The sequence below is a fragment of the Stegastes partitus genome, unplaced genomic scaffold, assembly GCF_000690725.1.
Source record: "Stegastes partitus isolate 25-593 unplaced genomic scaffold, Stegastes_partitus-1.0.2 Scaffold15, whole genome shotgun sequence".
NCBI lineage: Eukaryota > Metazoa > Chordata > Actinopteri > Pomacentridae > Stegastes > Stegastes partitus.
In genome coordinates, this window is record NW_007577746.1 from 1,534,715 (window position 1) to 1,550,068 (window position 15,354).

At 42.2% G+C, this 15,354-nt stretch overlaps 1 long non-coding RNA gene across 1 annotated transcript; it reads right to left on the reverse strand.

Moving 5' to 3' along the window:
• Positions 1 to 2,860: 2,860 nt before the first annotated feature.
• LOC103363602 (uncharacterized) lies at positions 2,861 to 3,922 on the reverse strand. The gene is made up of 4 exons (XR_520507.1): positions 3,766 to 3,922; positions 3,435 to 3,613; positions 3,197 to 3,285; positions 2,861 to 3,073 (listed from the first exon to the last, which is right to left on the reverse strand). It is a non-coding gene; the product is annotated as an uncharacterized LOC103363602 (long non-coding RNA).
• Between the last annotated feature and the right edge of the window lie 11,432 nt (positions 3,923 to 15,354).

Here is a 15,354-nt window from a genome sequence, read left to right on the forward strand (position 1 = left end):
CCCTGGTGAGGATGAAGGTGTATAGATGATGGATTTACAAGTTAAAACCTGTATAAGTGTAGCCCTGTGATAGACTGGTTACCTGTCCAGGTGAACCTGCCTTCACCCTGAGTCAGCTGGGATAGGCTCCAGCCCCCCCGCGACCCTAGTGAGGATTAAGCGGTGTATAGATGATGGATGGATGGATAGCTAGGGAGCATTCCAGTTCAAGGTAAGCAATGCTTCTGTATGGGCTCTATTTTATTTCTTCTTCGACCACCAAACTCATGTCTGTGTAGATTCCCTGTCATCCAGGTCATGGTAATCCTTGGATCTAAAGCAACTGGACTTGTCTTAAGTTCTTGACGTTTCACCTCTAACCCAAGCGGCCCTTTTAAGTTCTAACTGTCAGATGGTGTGTTCCAGATGCCTCATCCATATCTCAGTTTTCATATGGATGTTTCATTCTTGAGGTAAACCAGTTTTTGTCCAGTGTTGCTGGATCTGACCTGCACTGTTTGATGTGGTTGTGTTTTATTTTAGATTTCTTTGCCAGTTTCGTGAGGGTCCAGCTGGAATAGCCACAGGTTTGAAATGCGTTCTCAGCCTGGGGTTCTAATGACCCCCAGCTTATGTTCTAGTTCTAGTGGCAGTGGCGGGAATCAAACAGCAGGTGTTGGTCTGTGTGTGTAGGTTTTCTGTACTTTAAGGTTGTAGTTCCAGTGTTCCTCAGTGTGCACAGCATGGATGTAAAAAAAAAGACAGTTTATCTTCCAAGACATCCTTGTTGTGAACCTAATGTTGCTGTCCACAGAGTCGATACGTATCATGAAGGCTTCCACTTCTTAAACTTGGTTGTTGGCCCAGGTGTCGCCCGTTTTGTTTGACTGTTTCCTTCCATTCAGTCCAGATGTGTGCTGATGTCTGAATAGCACAGAAAGATACGAAGAGGCTTCCTTCAATGGGAAGTGAGAAAACTGACCACTGAGCAGTCTGACCCCTGAACATGGGTCAGTGATGTGAAATGCTGGTGATAAATTGTCACTATGCTGAGATGGTTACCATGTGTCCATAGGCGAAGGGAGGGCAGGGGCCACAGGGGCCATGGCCCCTGCTGGAATCTGACTGTCATTGGGTAGTTTCTTTGAGGAGTGCTAGCTGGTTGTTACAGGGCAGCTTTATGGGGGCAGGGTGAATAGAGTACTGTGGTAGTGTTAGTGACGGGAGCGGCTGGAACGTAAAACAAGCGCACCTCTTCTCTCACGTCCACTCTGCACTTATGGACACTCTGAGACGGTGAGTGTCAAATTCAAACGTGCGGTAAATTAAACACAAACAAGTTACTGATATGTTTTTTCTTAACTCATAGATTTAGCCATTATTGGTATTTCATCATTTCACATTTTGATGACAAAGCTGATGTTATTGGGTAGAGAAGCTGATGAAACGGGCCGACTAGATGGTAAACAACCATCAAGGGGTTGCTGCATTAATGATTATGTGACATGAGATCTTGCTACGGTGTTTTTTTTCTTCTTCTTTTTTTTTTTTTTAAACAAGGAAAATGTGCTAACGTTAAATGAAGCCACTTTACACAGAGATGATTTGGGAGCAGCCAGGACATTCCCCGTCACAATTTGAGTTACAGCTGAATGGTGTCATTTAGTCTGTGTTCCAGCAGCAGCCGGGCTCAGAAATATCAGAAAGACGAACAGCCAACATGGTTCGTTATCTGAACCCTGTTCGGGACTTCATGTTGCCATTCATAGAAGGTCTTTGGGGGTCCACTTGACCCCAAGAAAGAATATGTGCAAAATAATTGTTGGTATTTATTATAGACTTTTATACCATGTTAAATACATTTTCTGAGAAGCTGACATATTTTTGGCTCCAAATGCAGGACACATGTCCCTCTGTTTATATTTAAAAATAAAATCTTTAAAAATCAAAAAACAATACCTGTCAGCTTCACTAAATGGCCTGAGGTCCAAAAGACCCCCAAAGTCCTGAATAGAGTTAAAATGAAGCCATGTAAGGGTCAGACCAGTGAACCAGACAGGTTCAGGGGGACGGTTCTGAGGACAGGCATCCAAAGCAGGACCAGTCCAGCAGCTGTAGCCCATCATCAGCACCAGAGCAGGACAGACAGACGTTCCTCAGTGCAAATGAAGAACAACATTATTCATATAACAGAGGAGAGCATTGTGTTCATGTGTGTGTTCACATGTATGTATCATGGTAATGCACCGTGAGCCATCAGGCTGTTGTTAACATGAGTCTTCACTGTGAATCAGTCTGAGGGTCATGAGTTGCTGTGGAAAGAAGCAGTTATTGTACATCCCATGTTGTACCAGTACATTCTGACCAGAAACCTTTTCCAGATCATGTTTATGTTGTTAGATCTTTTTAATCAGGTTAGGTCTATATTTAGTCATACAATGTGAGAACAAGTAAAGAACACTTCTCAAGAAATTGCTGCAGACTACATCTACGAATATCATTGGCCCCCCAAAATATAGCATTGGCCCCCTATTGACCCCCATTAAACACAAAATGTAGAATCGCCACTGGCAGTTATTTCAGTTAAAATAGGTTTCTCTAAGAGCCACAGTGTCACAGCTTGGCCTCCTACATCACATGCCATAAATATCACTCAAAGGTGATGATTTCTTATGGGTTAACACAAAAGCTCGCTGGCCCTTTGACACAAATAAAATGTATTTATTTAGAACCAAGTAGGCTACAATATTTTTGAATTAAGTATATAATTCACAAGATTAGTAAAATAAATGACCATACACCCATCTTCAAAATATGTACCTTAAAAAGCTAAAGTTTAAAAGTTTTATTTTAGAAAAGAAAAATCAGACAAATGAATGAATGAATCAGACAATAAAAGCTTTTATTGTTTTATTGCCAATAAAGTACCACACAGGGTTACACAGGTGCATTTAATGTCTGGCCAGCTACAGCCTCTTCAAAAAAGTCCTCGGACTCCAGAGCTCTTTGTAGTTGTTCAGCGCAGTTTTTTGTTTTCCTTTGTGCCTCTTTGCTCATGTTTTTTGCCATGTAATGAGCCAACAGCTGTTTCTCACTGATGAGACAAAATGGAAGAAAATAGCAATTAGTAACGGGAAATTCACACTGAGAGGTTGTCATAAACAATGTACAAACAATACATATAGGTATTAGCACACTCCTTATGTTTGTAGCATACTTCAAGTCATACTGCAGTCCACATTTATAGATTTCTGTGGCTCTGTGGAGGGAAACTGCACAGACAGCTGCAAGGGAGTGGACTGTTGCCTGTGTCAGGAGGTGAACAAAAGGACATCTTTCATTTAGACATTAAAGTAGTCTGTCATGTAGCAGTTATCAAGATAGTAACCATAAGGTAAAGACCGACAATAGCAATACAAAATATGATATGATAAATTAAAAAAAAAAAAAATTACCTCTGGCAGAAGCACATCCAAAACAAATGCCACTTGATTGTGACATGGGTTGCCTGTGTTTCAACCAGGCTTGTCAAGAAGCCCAGCACTCTGTCCAGCTGCTCATCCTTCTTAAAGAAAATTCTGACTCTGCCCTTTGATGATGCCCAGGAGGATGCAACTTTTCCTGAGATGACTGCCTGTAAATATAAATATATATTTTTGGGAGGTTGCTCAAAGTACATATACAAACACTAGGCTAACAGAAAATGGTTCACTTAAATCATTCATTTATCATGTTTTGACCAAAATTATCTAGAGTATGTGAGTCAAATTTAATTTTCAAACTCACTTCCTGGTTTATTGGTGCACATTGCCTTCTTCTTCTTCTTTTTCTTCCTGGTTTATTGCTTCTCTGCCTGCGCGCCGAGAAGGGTCTGACTGCAGCCGGAGCCAAGGCACAGCCGCTACAGAAGACGCCCCCTCAAACTACGCCCACATGACGCTACGTGGCTGTGGGGTTCCACAGCATGTCAAATGTCAACAGAAGGGAAATAAAGCAATAATGCAATAACGGGAGCAATTTTACCAACTTTAACGGTTGATTCACACCATTAAATGCCTTCCAATGCAAACAATGTGCTTGATACAATAAATTGATTTTTTTAAATTGAAAAAACAAACAAACAAACAAAAATACAAACACAAAACAGAAAGCAATGTAAATAAATAGGACTGCAAATGAAAATTAGCTTTCTGCTAAATCTGGTGCATGCAGCCTTTTTTTTGACTAATGTACACAAGGTTATTTCAAACTAAAATTAATATACATTGTTATTATTACTATGATAATAATAATAATTATTATAATAATAATAGTAATAATAATAATAATAACAATTAGTACCAGTTATTTCAATTAAAATAGGTTTCTCTAAGAGCCAGAGTGTCACAGCTTGGCCTCCTACATCACATGCCATAAATATCACTCAAAGGTGATGATTTCTTATGGGTTAGCACAAAAGCTCACTGGCCCTTTGACACAAATAAAATGTATTTATTTAGAACCAAGTAGGCTACAATATTTTTGAATTAAGTATACAATTCACAAGACTAGTATAATAAATGGCCTGAACACCACTTTATCTAAATTGCTTTGAGTTACTGGATCCTGAAGAAACGCCTCTCATCTGGTATGTACAGCAAAATGACAATAAACTTGATTTAATTTGATTTCTTAGCTATGCAATAAACTGTTAATTTGATGTGTTGGTACTACGCTGTTGCAGCACAAATCGCAGCTAGTGAGCGACATAATTAACAGCTCGAGTAGTGTCCGAAATGATACTTGGCCGAGGTGCTCCCTACATAGTGTACTATATAGGGATCACTGGATAGGGAGTGGGGCTGCAGGGTGGTTGGTTAGCACTATTGCCTCGCAGCAAGAAGGTTGCCGGTTTGCGCCGGAATCTTTCTGCTCCACAGTTTGCATGTTCTCCCCGTGCAGCGTGGGTTCTCTCCGGGTTCTCTGGCTTCCTCCCACAAGGTCCAAAAACATGTTGAGGTTAATCGGTGATTGTAAATTGTCCATAGGTGTGAATGTGAGTGTGCTTGGTTGTCTGTCTCTAAGTGTAGCCCTGTGATAGACTGGTTACCTGTCCAGGTGAACCTGCCTTCACCCTGAGTCAGCTGGGATAGACTCCAGCCCCCCATGACCCTAGTGAGGATTAAGTGGTGTATAGATGATGGATGGATGGATGGATGTATAGGGAGTAAGGACTGAGTGGATGATTTCGGACACAGCCCCTGGCTTCATGTTCTCAGTGCAGAAACCAACGAGTGACGTCACAGTAGCTACGTCCATCTTTTATACAGTCTTATGACAACAATACACAATACTGGTACTATTATTAGTGTCGATGCTTATATTGATCTACAGTATCATCAGTTGCACATTAATGCATATATTACTCGTCAAACAATGACTAAAATCAACAAAAAAAACTTTTTCTTTTTCTTAAAAATATCTTAATGATTGTGCCAGATCAGGAGGATGGTATATAAATTAAAAGGAAAGAAAACAACATTTAATCACTCATTTGTAACTGTAAATACATTTCAGACCATAGCCTCCCCTTGGGACCAATGTGAGATTCAGCGAGAAGGGTGTGTCTGCAGACCCGGAGGCTGCACTCTCAGGGCCCAGCGTCACCTCCCACGATGAATGATTGCCAAAATACGTGATCTAGCTGTAGCCTAGATGCAGCAGTATGAGTGCACGGGACGTGTAAAGATGTCGAGCCACCTCTCTCGGCATCGTTGTTCATCTGGGAGCCTTGGCAAATCATAATCTGTAAGTTTATGTGATAAAATGTAGTGTTGTATTGTGTTCTGCATTTACTTTACGTTTTTAGTGGCGTATTTTCTTTCAACCAGTGCTGTATTGAAGTGAGCTAATATTGCTAGCCGTTAGTTGCTAAGCTAAAGCAGACGTTATCCTCGGAGTGTACGTGATGATGCCTGATGTCTATCACAGTCGATTATTGAGTCATGTATGCAAGAGCACTTATGTATGTTCCCTTGTTCTGTATGTTACAGTTTCACAAAAATGAAAATATGGTCTTCAGTAATAAAATAAAAGACGACAACAACAACGTGTCATTTTATTGCTGGAGCCATTTAGATGCTTAGCTCGCTGTCCAGGTTACGTACTTAGACTAACTGAGGGCAGAAGAGTGAAAAGATTATCTACACGCCAAGACTCTCTACATCTAGCAAGATGTCACACACCGGGACCACGCCGCAACTCGGAGCCAGGAGGCCCACTCGTCTGCATCACGCCGCTCAGGCGGCTCAACTGCAAGCCAGGCTGCGGCTCGAGCACGGGCTGCCGCTGAAGCTGCCCGCACCAGAGCCCAGTACGCCAAACGCCAAATCGACATGGAGGTCAAGAAGGTACGCATCGAGGCTGAAAAGGCATCGAGGCAACGCTGAACGCTCTAAAGCAAGAGGGTGAGGCTGAAGCTGCACTAGCTGCAGCTGAAGTTTTGGAGGCTGCAGCTCAAGAGACATTTCACTCTATTATGCTCCCGACTCCAGACATCCCAGATACAACACCTCCTTCTATCAGACGTGCACAAGAAATTGTGGACACCCACTTTCACAAAGAACAGGATGTTGAAGAGGACGTCACAGAAAAAGAAAAGGCTGAAATGGGGAAACAGTTCACTACCAACCAACCCTACACTAAAACTCCCAACCCAGATATGAGCAACTCATTCCCCACAGTACATTCGCGTGAGTATCATGCTGACCACACACCCAAAGAGCATCCAAGTCAACACTCCTCTAACTATGTAAAGTTATACAGCCCCTACCACCGGCCTAGACCACCACACACCCCATGAACTGAAATGCCAGACCCAGCAGCCTTCCTAGCACACCGCGATCTGCTAACAGCAGGCTTTAAGGTTTTTGACAACAGGCCAGAGTTCTATGTATTCTGGAAGTCCATGTTCTGCAACCCAGGAGATGGTCTTGAGCACTTATGGCAATGTCTAGACAGAAATTACAGTTCGGCAGAGGTAATTGAAGCATCCCTCTTCAAATGCTTAGAAATGTTCCCAAAGATCTCTCACGAAAACTCAACTCTACTACAAGAGCTAGCAGATCTTCTTCTTGAGCTACAATATACAAAAGATGAAAGCTATTTACCAGGTCTTAGTTTTCTCGACACCTCCAGGGGGATAAACCCAATAGTGGAGAAGCTCCCGCACAGTCTCCAAGAGTCATGGATCAAACAAGGGTCAAAATACAAAAAAGACTATGATGTTGTCTATCCACCCTTCTCATACTTTGTGCAGTTCATGAACAGCCATGCTGAAATGAAAACAGACCCTAGCTTCATATTACAGAGCCATAGCACACCTTCCCCTAAGTTTGACAAGATGCAAGTAAAACGTACCAAATACAGAGTCCCTATTGCAGTGAATAAAACATTAGTTGACAAACCAAATAACGTCAAAACTCCCCTTCCCAGCCCAGACCAGCAGTGACCCATTAACCGCAAGCCACATTCTCTCACCAAGTGCAGGGGCTTCAGAATGAAGACACTGGACTAGAGGAAGAGCCTGCTTAAAGAGCACTCCATATGCTACAGATGTTGTTCGTCTACAAATCACAGGGCCAGAGACTGTAAAGCTGTAATTCACTGCTCAGAGTGCAATAGTGATGCGCACATTTCAGCCATGCATGCCGGACCACCCCCATGGTTACCTAAAGACTCTGACACACTTCCACAGAGTGATGGTGGGGAGCCAAGCACTCCAAGCCCTACAGGTACCACGTCCAGCTGTACAGAACAGTACAGTATGTACTGTATGTGGCCCAGAACTTCAAGGTAAATCATGTGCAAAGATCTGCTTAGTCAATGTTTACCCACAAGCATCCCCTGAAAACAAAAGAAAGATGTGTGCCATGTTGGACGATCAAAGCAATCTGTCATTGGCTAAATCTGCCTTTTTTGATATGTTTGGCGTACAAGGCAGCGTACTCCCATACACCATTAAAACATGTGCAGGATTATCAGACACAGGAGGCCGCAGGGCTAATGACTTTGTTATTGAGGACATAAGTGGGAAAGTGTCTATGTTGCTGCCCACACTGACTGAATGTGACCAGATCCCAGACAACAGGAGCGAGATACCCACTCCAGAAGCCGCTGCTGCTCATGTTCATCTGCGGAAAATAGCCCTCACGATGCACCTTATGCTCAATGCCTTGATTTAGGATGGGTGATTGTAGGAGACGTTTGCCTTTCAGGTGCCCACAAACCCACAGTGAACTCTTTTAAGACAAATGTTCTCAACAATGGGCGGCCCAGTTTCTTCATCCTTGTAAGAACACAATCCACCCCAAAGAGAAGTACACAGAAAAATGCTCCTCTCTTGACAATGCGAGTGACGAACTAGGTAAACACCTTTTCAAGCAAACCACAGATGATGACAAAGTAGCTCTCTCAGTGGAGGATGCATCATTCCTAAACATTATGCATAACGAGTTTGCAAAAGATGAGGCAAATAGTTGGGTAGCTCCACTCCCATTTCATTCCCCACGGCAGCACCTGCCCAATAATAGGGAAAAGGCCCTCACTCATCTGATGTCACTTCGCAAAATGCGGAAGAGGAAAACTGAGATGAAAGTTCATGGAGAGTTCATGGAGAAAATCTTTAGGAAGGGCCATGCAGAACCTGCCCCTCCTCTCACCCCCGAGCAAGAATGCTGGTATCTCCCTAGCTTTGGCATATACCACCCACAAAAGCCTGGAAAAATCAGAATAGTGTTCGACTCAAGTGCTCAATGTGACAATGTCTCTCTCAATGATGTTCTGCTTAAAGGGTCAGATCTCAACAACAGTGTTGTGGGAGTGCTTGTGCGTTTCTGGTCTGACCCTTATGCAGTTATGGCTGACGTGGAGCAAAAGTTTCACAATTTTGTGGTCAAAGAAGACATCGCAACTACCTCCGCTTTCTCTGGTTCAAAAACCAGGATCTTGATGGAGAAGTGGAGGAATTCAGGATGCGTGTCCACGTATTTGGTACCTGCCCATCACCATCAGTTGCCATCTATGGGCTGAAGAGGACAGCGGTAGAGGGTGAAAGTGAGTACGGCAGTGATGTGAGACAATTCATCGAACGTCACTTTAATGTGGACGACGGACTGAAATAATTTTCATCCCCAGAGAAGGCCATTGATGTAGTGAGTAGAACTCAGAAAATGCTGGTGCAATCTAACATACGTTTCCACAAAATCTCATCTAACAGTCTTACCATTACAAATACCTTCCCAAAGGAAGACTTTGAAACTGGCATGCACGGCCTTGAGCTACGGCAAACCTCACCACCAATGCAGCACAGTTTAGGCTTGGGCTGGGACCTGTCTACTGATCTGTTTAATTTCCGGGTAACCATTAGTGAAAAGCCATACACCAAACAGGGAGTGCTATCAGTCATTAACAGTGTGTATGACCCCCTTGGCTTTGCAGTGCCTGTCATTATTGAAGGCAGAGCTATACTAAGAGACATTTCATCCGATGTCAGTGACTGGGACACGGACCTGCCAAAAGAGAAACAATAACAATGGCAAAAATGGAAAGACTTTCTAAAACATTTGCAGCAACTTGAGATCCCCAGAATGTACGCTTCGATCCCTTGTCTGTAGCACAAACAGAAGAGATCATTGTGTTCTGTGATGCCTCCACAAAAGCTGTGGGCGACTGTTGCCTACCTCAGGCTCACAACAGCAGATGGTTACTATCCTGCCTTCCTTAAGCACACTGTACATGAAGACAGTAGCTTCAACACCTCTCACTCATCACCACTCTGGACACCAGGATGACTGCTCGTACCCAGGTTTATTGATAATTGAAAGGGTGAAACGACGATGCCACGAACAGACAAGATGTAACTAGTCGTTTTGCCAGAACACAGGAGGAGAGAAAGAAGCTGCGTTTCCCATGCAGGCTCACTTCCTGAATCTCAGTCACATGACCTACCTACTTTCTTAAAGCGACAGCTCACCTAGCAACCCAACTGTATTATTTAGAAATAAACACACTAAATTAAAACTTAAATAGCAGAGGCATGACAGTTACAGTGAAGTGGGCTTCCTCTTCGGCAAAGCAAGACTTGCTCCAAAGCCAGACCACACCAAGACTGGAGCTCTGCGCAGCGGTGCTGGCTGTAGAGGTCACTGAACTAGTCCTGGGGGAGCTGGACTTCACAGTGGACAAGGTGAGTTTTTACACAGACTCTAAAGTCGTGCTGGGTTACATCTTCAATGAAAAGAGACATTTTCATGTTTATGTACATAACCGAGTGGAGCGCATTAAGCGTTCCACAGAAGCTCATCAGTGGCATTACGCGCCCACACATTTAAACCCAGCTGACCATGCCATGCGTGCATTACCTGCTGAGCAGCTCTCCCTCTCCACTTGGCTCAGTGGGCCTGCTTTCCTGACTGATTTTTGCCAAAGCCTGGGCAGCCCTTGGAGCTTGTAGATCCAGAGACTGACAATGAAATACGCCTAGTAACAACATGTGCCACTACTCTGTCAAAAGCTACACTTGGAAGCACAAGGTTTGAGAGATTCTCAAGCTGGACACTACTACTGAGAGCCATCGCCAGGCTTCAGCACATCGCCAGATCCTTGCAACACAACCCAGGGAACGCATGTCATGGATGGCACAAATGCAGGAAACATCTGGATGAAAAGCAGCTTCACCAAGCCAAAGTCACAATCGTCTGCACTGTTCAGAGAGAGCTCTACGCAGAGGAGATCAGGTGCATCGAACAAGGTGAGCCTATCAAGCAGTCAAGTCTACTCAGCAAACTAAGCCCATCTATTGACAGAGATGGAGTCCTCAGAGTTGGTGGGAGACTGGAAAGAGCACAGTTAACATCAGATGAGACGCACTCCATGCTTATCCCTGCAAAACATCACCTTGCCCAGCTCATAATCAGACACTTTCATGAGACTGTAAGCCACCAGGGCAGACATTTTACTGAAGGATCAGTTAGAGCTGCAGGCTTTTGGGTTGTAGGGGGAAAAAGGGCAGTAGGCAGTGCAACATTCCACTGTGTCACATGCCGCAAATGAAGAGGAAAACAGCAAGAACAAATCAGGGCTGAACTTCCAGAGGACAGGTTATCCACTGACCCTCCCTTCACACATGTAGGCCTTGATGTATTTGGCCCCTGGCCTGTCACAGTTAGAAAAACGCGTGGGGGTCAGGCAGATGCAAAAAGGTGGGCAGTCATCTTTACATGCATGAGTACACATGCCATACATATTGAAGTAATCGAATCCACTTCATCATTTATCAATGCATTGCGTCGCTTTTTTGCCATCAGAGGTGCTGCCAAACTACTCAGGTCTGACTGTGGCACCAACTTTGGAAGCACCTGCAGAGAGCTACTAATAGACAAACAAGGCTGTAGCAACCCCAAAATTGACTCCTTTCTGAAAGACAGCCAGTGGCAGTTAACCCCCCGCACGCATCCCATATGGTGGGCTTCTGGGAGCAAATGATTGGGGTCTCACGCCGTATTCTGGATGCAATGCTGCTGGAACACAAAAATGCAAAGCTCACACATGAGGTTTTCGTGACATTAATGGCTGAAGTGACTGCTGTAGTAAATACACGGCTACTCACAGCAGTTTCTACAGACCCACAAAACCCACTGATCCTTACACCTGCCATGCTGCTTATCCAGAAAGTCGGAACTCCTCCAATTCTACCTGGTCACTTTGAAAGCCATGACCCATTCAGAGCACAGTGGAGACGTGTGCAGCACTTGGCCAATGTCTTCTGGAGCCGTGGCAGAAGGAGATTGTGGGACTCCAAGAACGTCGCAAGTGGAAGGTAGTGAAACCTAATCTACAACCAGGAGATGTAGTCCTTCTGAAAGAGGGACTAGAGCACAGGAACGACTGGCCAGTGGGACTCATCACAAAGACCTTCCCCAGCGAGGATGGGTGAGTTAGAAAGATAGAAGTGAAGGTATTTCGTAAAGGAGAACACAGACATTACTTGCGACCTATTAGTGAAGAAGTGTTATTGGTGTCTCAGGACAATTCTTAGAGATGGTTGAGTTCTTTGTTATAATCTATATGTGTTGTTCTTTAATAACTTAAAATGATGACATCTTACAGAGGTCAGGTGGGGAGCGTTCTGCCCCTCATTCAGAAATAATGCATCTGTTGTAATATAAGTTTATCCTCGTAAAAATGGGATTCTATTCTTCCTTTCTGCCAATAGGGGTCGCTGTCGCCATTACTGTGGTGTTATTTGTGTTTTTGGTTGTACAGGTGATAGTGTATCGTAACAGCGCCTCCAAGTGGCCAACGGTCGTAAGCTGCAGCTAAATGACTCCGACGGCTGCATTGAATTCAGCACAGGACGTGTAAAGATGTCGAGCCACCTCTCTTGGCATCGTTGTTCATCTGGGAGCCTTGGCAAATCATAATCTGTAAGTTTATGTGATAAAATGTAGTGTTGTATTGTGTTCTGCATTTACTTTACGTTTTTAGTGGCTATTTTCTTTCTACCAGTGCTGTATTGAAGTGAGGTAGTATTGCTAGCCGTTAGTTGCTAAGCTAAAGCCACCGCGGTGAAATTAGTTTGAAGTTGGATATTGGATATTCGCGCTCCGCGTAGTCAGCGGCGTCTTGCTCACAGTTGATCCGATTTAGGGACTCAGACTTCGGCTCGCTCCTCTCGGGTGCATCGCCACCCAACCAGCGACAGTTCACTTAGGGACCGTCAACGAATTTCTGATCCAAGAACTCTTGAGAAATAAAAATTAATAAATGTTCTATTTTGTGACCTCGTGACTAAAAACCAGTGTGGATATATTCAACTGCACTGGGCAGATGAGACACACCAATTTATTTTCAATTTTGGCCTTTGTAACATTTTTTATGAATTATTATGTTCATAAATTTGGAATATTCTTCAATAGCTTCCAGGTCATGTGACCCAGTGACTCCAAATCAGTGTCAAATTACTCAGCTAGTCTGGACAAATGAGGCACACCAAATTATTTTCAATTTTAGCCTTTGTAATATTTTTTATGATTATTTATATTCATAAATGATGAATATTCTTCAATAGCTTCCAGGTCATGTGACCCACTGACTTCAAATCAGTGTCACATTACTCAACTAGTCTGGACAAACGAGGCACACCAATTTATTTTCAATTTCAGCCATTTTAATATTTCTGTTGATTACTTGTATTCATAAATTACTAATATTTTTTAATAGCTTCTATGCCAAAAACTATGTACAGTTTTATTTTCTAAATTTTTACATTATTTTAAAACAACATTTGAAAGAGTACAAAATTTTCTTCTTATTTGCACAACGGACAGCTCCAGGTGACTTTCTTAACTTGTTCATATTCTGTGCTCTTCATGTTCAGGCACAGGGCATGGAACCATCTGTCGCAGCTGTCACACTGTATCTGTTAGAACATTGTAAAAAAAAGCCATTTTTAGCAGTGCAGTAATACAGTACATACTCCTCCCCTGTCACACTGGGATAGGGTGTTTACTTACTTGCCATATATTGTTTAGAAGTTTATGACTACCAAGAGTTACTCCTTCTATACATGATTCAGATTGACACATTAACAACTCTTGCTCTCACCCAGTCTGTAATTTGAGGTCCAGACACTGGGGTCTTGAAGGCAGCACACATTTCACAAGTCTGGTCATCGAACACTGTTATAAAATAAAGGACAAGACCAAATATTGAGAGGAATTTACATCAATCTATCCATCAATCTCTATACATTTCAATGAAACAAAGTATATATTATGTACCTGATGCCTCAAGGATTTGAATAACCAGAGTTCTTCTTTCATCTTTCATTGCCTTTTTTCCTGTGTCAAATTCCACATCTGGCATCAGGGGAAAGGCTTCCATAAGTGCTTTTGCCATCTAAACAAACAACACAGCTTTTAAAGACTTTTTTCATGGCATAATAATGCAAAAGACCATAACAGTTACATGTTTACACATGTTAGGCAACCACACATACTCCAAAACATATATATACATTTTGGAGATCTGGAAATAACTGTCATTGGAAGGAATATGTGGCACGTTTCACTGACCCCACTTCTTCTGTTATCTCCTCTACAGAATTCCTTGTGAAAGACAGACTTATAATTTAAAACATTTTTGAAAACACATGCAGTTAATCAAGACAAAGTTTTATTTTATTGTAACTTGCATTGCCCTATGTCAAAAATGCTATTTTCACTTTCACACTTTCCATACTTGCACAACACAAGACATTAAATCCTCAATTTACTTTGACTACAATGACTCCGCAGCTGCTTCCATCTTGTTGAATAGGGTGGCTCATAGCCCCCCCTTTCCATTTCACCTCGACCCAGTCTGTTTTCCCATGGCATGTCCTTCTCATCTTGAAGTATTCTCTGTATAACAAATGATTTTTTTTTATAAGAACAATTGTATTTTGTAATTAAATTCATATTACATCTGATGCCCCTCTCTTATACAATTAACAACTTGTCAAAATGACAACCACTTTAGTTTTATTGAACTTAAAAGAAGCTATGTGATAATTATAGACTTTTATTCAAGCTTGAGTTACTGTATTCTTTTGGCTGCTTTGTCGGAGTCCTCAAGCTCTGATGACACTTGTGCAGGATCCATCAGAAAGACTGGGCTGGATTGTGCATCAATGTACTGAAAGAGATGAACAAAGGGAAAGTAACATCATAGGAAAGAATTTTATTGAAACTGCGGTCAACATGGCTGTCAGCAATCAAAGCATCTGACAAAATAAGAAAGTATTGTCTTATAAGCAAAGATTACTAACCAGCAACTTCCAGTGATTGTTGTTCACCAGCACAAAAGATAAAATAGCTTCATAGTTGTCAAAGTTTACCTGAAATGGCATAAAAAAAACATTTAAAGAAGCCATGTCTAATTCAGAAGACTAATTTTAAGTTCATATACCAACTTTAATCTTTCCATACATGTAAATAATAGCTTTTAGAGACAAGAACACTGGGTGACAAAACGGTGTTATTATAAAGTACAACTAATGGATCACCCACATTAAATGTTTGGTAGAAAACATTGCCTACAATGTTATTTTTACTGATGTTATTAAGTAAGAAACAAAAGTCTCATGTTGTGACCTAAATTCATGTAGGCATAATTTGATCTATATTCTGAACTAAATTTGATTAAGTGGTTGACATCAACATAACTTTTAGGTACTATTTTGTAGTGGCCAGCTGAGAAGAAGTTTTATACAGGGGAATGTGTTAATTTATGTTTTATAAAGGTGGTCTTTATAAAATGTTATAAGCATAATAAGGAGGTAATTATTAACAAAAT